At 37.5% G+C, this 6,100-nt stretch overlaps 1 protein-coding gene across 2 annotated transcripts in view; it reads right to left on the bottom strand.

The window, feature by feature from the left end:
* The window catches only part of LOC137618809 (dentin sialophosphoprotein-like), a 75,068-nt gene extending 68,968 nt beyond the window's left edge, over positions 1-6,100 (bottom strand). For both annotated transcript variants that reach the window (XM_068349017.1, XM_068349016.1), the window contains exons 1-2: positions 6,030-6,100; positions 1,764-1,973 (exon numbers count right to left, since the gene is read on the bottom strand). The gene's annotated coding sequence lies outside the window, so the exon portion shown is untranslated. The remainder of the gene's footprint in view (positions 1-1,763; positions 1,974-6,029) is intronic.

Here is a 6,100-nt window from a genome sequence, read left to right on the forward strand (position 1 = left end):
GACTTGTGATCACTAACCACCGATTCCACTTTGTCACCTAAAGCCTGAATGGCACGCAAAACAACAGACATATCAGGTTGAGGGCAAATAGTAGGTTCGGGGGTAGCCACTACAGGGGGAGGAAAAGGTAGGGGATCATGAGGTGAGGAAAAAAGTGAAGAGCGAGAAGAACTCCTCCTAACTCTCTCTCTCTCTAACTTGGTTGAATATTTAAGAAATCGGACAAAATCAAGTTCCGAAAGTCCGGCGCATTCCTCACATCGATCTTCCAACTGACAGGGTCTTTCCCTACAGTCAGAACAAGCGGTGTGAGGATCTACCGAGGCCTTCGGAATACGCCTATTACAAGACCTACATCGTCTATGGGGTGGGGCTTGTGAAATGTCAGACATCTTGAATCAAAGAGTTAGCCAAGTGGGGATTCCAAATCAAGCAAAAAGATCGTTAACCATTAATCAGAACTAAATAATAGCTATCTAAGCTAATATAGAAGTTTTCCAGTAAAGCGACAGCCGAAATCTGAGAGAAATACTTCACCAAAAGCCGTGAAAATACTCCAAGATCATAAGCGTATCCCAGAACGTCTTGCCGGAAGCACGACAGAGGAAAAATTGAGGAGGTGTCAACAAGAAGTACTGTAGTACCTGGCCACAGGTGGCGCTGGTGAGTACACCCCCTTCTAGTATTGTGATAGCTGGCGTATCCCTCCCGTAGAATTCTGTCGGGCAACGGAGTTGACAGCTACATGATTATCGGGTAAGTTTAATATTGAAAAGGTATGGATTATAATTTCTATTCTAATAATGAATAATGTATAATACATATATTGTATACTTTTAAAATCAGCAGCCTTTAGGACTCCTGCTGTACGAGAACAAAGGCTACAAGATTACAGTATTATTATTACTTAATAAGCTACAACCATACACTGTAGTTGGAAAAGTAGGATGCTATAAGCACAAGGGCTCCAACAGGGAGTGAATAGACCAGTAAGGAAAGGAAATAAGGAAATAGATAGAATGGTGTGCTTAAGTGTTCCCTCAAGCAAGAGAACTCTAACCCAAGACAGTGGAAGACCATGGTACAGAGGCTACAGCATTACACAAGACTAGAGACCAATGGTTTGATTTTGAAGTGTCCTTCTCCTAGAAGAGCTGCCTACCATAGCTAAAGAGTCTCTTCTACCCTTACCAAGTGGAAAGTAGTCACTAGACAATTACAATAAAAGATAATTTTTCTGTTATCTTAGCGTTGTCAGGTGTATGAGGACAGAGAATGTGGAATGAATAAGTCAGACTATGTAGTATTAAAATTACAGTATTTGATAATTCTATTAAAGGCACAAAAAACACTCCTTATAAGTTTTTTTTTAACAGACCTTATAGTGATAATAATAAAACCAACTTTCTTCCTCTTTGCCATAGTTTCCAAATAATTCATTGGAGTTCTGTCTCAATAAATGCATCTTCAAACCCATTTCACTTTTGCCTATGCCTGAGTGTTTCAAATGAATTAATGCATTGCAGTATTATCTAAAATATCTATGGTACATTCCACTCAGATTTTGCAATGATTTCTTCTATTTCTAAACTTCTATCATAGCTCTCACAACTTTTCTTTTTGGGCCCAACACTATCAAAAACGTTCCTAAGCCCCATGGTGTATGTATGAATAAAAGGATTAAAACATGCAAAAAAAATTACAGCAATGTTTTGCAACTACGCACTGGGAAACAGCTATAAAGAACCACATTAGTACAGTACCTTAATTCCATCAGCATTAAGTGGCTGGGGTCCCACATTTCATCTTGTAAAAATTGCCACGAAAGGCACTTGCAGATCGAAGACCATACCATGGATTCGTTTGCTGACCAAGACATATTTTCTCAAATATTGGAATGCTGAGCTACTTATCCCAGATCTGACTTGTTCACGAGAGGATGAATTCTGCGGAGGTTCAAGAGTACTGCACACCTAAAAAGAAGTAAATGGGAACGCACTGGAATGTACTTGTACCAATGTTTTCATGTTTACTTTTCATCATTAGCGGAACATTTGCGGGAAAAAAACTTTTCGTAATACTATATCTTTGGGATCTAAACTACTTTTATACCTTTGATGCGAAAATAAATCAAAAAGAGTAGAAATTTGTAGCATATATTCAACACAGATGAGTTGATTCATCTGCAAAATAGTAATTGATAAATGAAATACACATCAGTATCCAATAAAATAGCAGTAACAAATTACAAAGCAAAACAAAATCGCTGCGTGGGTGTAAGAGCTACACTCAAGCAATAAATAACTAAACACAAAGTCAATAAATAGTCAATAATAATTTATTGGTAAGGTTCTTAAGTTTACAGATTCTATGGAAAATCTCACTACTTGAGAATAATAATTCATTAACCCTTTTACCCCCAGGCTATTTGGAACTTTCCAACCCTTAACCCCCAGGGGTTATTTTTTTCAAGCAGATTTTGTAGTATATTTTTTTTTTTAAATTGCTCTAACAGCCTTAATTTTCGTCATAGAGAGGTCAGGTTGGTCTCATTCTCTTGGAAAATGCTTGAAGTTTCTCAAAAAATTATCAAAAATATGGAAAAAAAATTGTAAATAGCAGTTATTTGCAAGGACGTACCAATACTTCCATGGGGGGTAAAGGGATGAGTTTTGTGAAACGTACCAGTACGTCCTTTCGGGGTAAAAGGGTTAATAAGACTCAGTATATACACAATAGCTCAGAATAGAACGATATATTGGAAACTTACGGCCTTTGATCTGGCCGTAGCTTCGACCTTGCAAATTATTTTCATATCAGTAAGCCAGGTTTCAAATATTTTCATATTAGCTACAATCTCTAATAATAAATTAAGTCAGGCCAAGGTGGGAAACAGCTTAAACATAAACATTTATTAAGTTTTCTGTTTAATTATGTTGATAATTTGAATTGTGACGTTCAAGGATTGAAATTCTAAAGAAACAGCGTAGCTACAATAGACTAATACTTTGGGTCCTTGCAATGAGTCTACCTCAAAAGGAACATATACTGTCGTACTGTATGCATCAATCTATCAAAAGAAAAACTGGTATAAAAGTGTTACTAGTATTCATCTTTGAAGTTTGACGTACGATAGCCGTACCTCCCTCCTTACGCTAGCAGGAGCTATCATAGCTTCAGTCATGTTAGCTATATATAGTACAGTACTAAACGTACACCTTGTAAGACCCATATCAGTCCTACCTAATATCAATTGACCAGTCCAAGCCTGATGTATATGCATATTATCCCTTTTACCTCCAAGGTAAGGTTAAATTTCGAGCACATTTTACTATAAATTTTTTTTAAATTGCTCTAACAGCCTTAATTTTTGTCATAGAGAGGTCAGGTTGGTCTCATTCTTTTGGAAAATGCCTGAAGTTTCTCATAAAGTTTTCAAAAACATGTAAATAACAGTGTTTTGCAAGAACGTACCGCTACGTCCTTTGGGGGCGAAAGGGTTAAGCCAGCATTACCTAAAAAAAACTGAAGCTGTCTGGGGTATCAAGATTACTTGGTGAGAACAGCGTCTTGCGGTAATTGTTTCTATAAGTTCAGCATCTTCTATACTGTACAACTTTTGACGCAAATGCATAGTTAGCGAGGCAAACTTATAGTGCCGAAATTGTAACACCAACATAAGTGATTATATATACCACCATATCATTTAAGTACCGATACAAGTAATCAAACTGCATTCGATCTGATGTGCTGCCTTACATCAACCATTTATTCAATAACTACCACATTTTCAGATTCATTACAATAAGAACTAAATTCATCTAACCAGCGAGATAGCTCATCACTTAAGTAGTACCTGTAATGTGCTGAAGAAAAAGTAAAGGGAAAAGCCTGTGAACTATAGGTCAGAATCAATAACGATGTGTTATTAGTCATACATCTTAACTTAACCTGATCTAGATTACTTTATCTTTACTAATTAATCCTTTGCAAACTCCTTTACTTTGGCTGAACAAAGCATCGGTCGTTGGTTAATGGTAAAAGCTATATGTGCAAAAATAGGCGGGAAAGACAGACGGCTACATATTCTACTAAATACCAAGTGAATAGTCTGGTTACCCAGTGAAAAATTGTAAGATGTCACACATACTAAACTAGATGGAATGGTACTATATTTTAGACATAGACTAACACTCATTGGTCAGGCAGTGTATTTAGATGTAGACTAAACTTCATAGGATTGACAGTTTAGACATATGGTAATACTCATCGGTTAGACAGTGTATTAAGAAGTAAAATATTCAATGCTGGACAGCACAGCCTACAAATATAGGTAAAACTTTACCCTTACACTGGCACTAGTTAGCATCTAAGGCATCGTATCCATGCTCATCAAAGTGGGCTTGTCCGAAATGACCAACCAATAGATAGTAATAAATGGAAGGAAGATATAAAAGGAAAAGTAGTTTAGAAATACACTCACAAGAAAAAGGTCCGGTCGGCAAAGAAATGTTTTATCATAACAAACCAGACTCCGTTATCATGTACAGAGCTAGAACTATCTATTATTATTATTATCATTACTTGCTAAGTTACAACCCTAGTTGGAAAAGCAGGATGCTATAAGCCCAGGGGCTCCGACAAGAAAAACAGCCCTGTGTGGAAAGGAAACAAGGAAAAATAAAATATCTTAAGAGGAGTAACAACATTAAAATAAATATCTCCTATATAAACAATAAAAACTTCAACATAACAAGAGGAAGAGGAATATGATAGAATAGTGTGGCCGAGTGTACCCTCAAGCAAGAGAACTCTAACCCAAGACAGTGGAAGACCACGGTACAGAGGTAATAGCACTACCCACGACTAGAGAGCAATGGTTTGATTTTGGAGTGTCCTTCTAAAAGAGCTGCTTACCATAGCTAAAGAGTCTCTTCTACCCCTACCAAGGGTAAAGTAGCTGCTGAACAATTACAGTGCAGTAACCCGTTGGGTGAAGAAGAATTGTTTGGTAATATCAGTGTTGTCAGGTGTATGAGGACACAGGAGAATCTGTAAAGAATAGGCCAAACTATTCGGTGTATGTGTGAGGGTAAACGGAATATGAACCGTAACCAGAGAAAAAGACCCAATGTAGTACTGTCTGGCCAGTCAAAAGACTCCATAACTCTCTAGCGGTAGTATCTCAACGGATGGCTGGTGCCCTGGCCAACCTACTACCTCTAAAGAATATAACTAAGGAGGAGCCTATGAACTCAAGGATATCACAAAGTTAACCTTTAATCATCGATTATAGATCGTGATCTCTTTAACCAGTTACGTGTTAAATTAACACAATCCTTAACCTCCCCTAGCCTGACTAAGTGAATGCCAGTACATAGGACCTTGATGTTTTTCTTTTTCACAAGCGAAGCGAGCGCACCGCGGATCAAAAACCATTAGATTGCGGTAACATTTCGATACAGTCCTTAATGGTTTTTGCTCAGCCATTAGCTCGCTTCGCTCGCGAAAAAAGAGAAGCGTCAAACTCCTATGTACTGGCAAGTGGTAATGGTTGAGTGGAACTCTATTGAAATATTATCGTGAGCGCATCCATACCTTGCCTAATCCTTGGTCAGTCTCTACTAGTGCACTATTCCTAGAAAAAAATTAATATCTAAACACCAGACCCAAACTAGAATAGCATATCCTTACTGATCGAAGAAGCATGACAGAGTCAAACACACACATACACTTCGTTAAACTGACATAGGACAATAGTTATTCTATGGTTGTATGGGAAAGCGTAGAGGCCACGGAGGCAATTCATCACAGACGAGACATTAAGGGAGAAATCCCTGCGGCTACTCTCAAGTAAAACCATAAATGAGATGGCGGAGAAAGAGGGATGAAAGGTTACGAGGGTAAAATGGAATACTAAAATGTTCAAAAACATCAAATAATAAACTGATCTATTCTATGATTCCTACTGCAATATAACCTGACTATTCTAGATTCAAAATAAGATGTTAGTTTAATTTAAATCTTACCAATTTATCAATAATAGTCAGAAATGAGCAGCTACTAATCTTGCGTCGTCTTCGTGGGGGGCAAATGTGTT

This window comes from Palaemon carinicauda, chromosome 25, assembly GCF_036898095.1.
Source record: "Palaemon carinicauda isolate YSFRI2023 chromosome 25, ASM3689809v2, whole genome shotgun sequence".
NCBI lineage: Eukaryota > Metazoa > Arthropoda > Malacostraca > Decapoda > Palaemonidae > Palaemon > Palaemon carinicauda.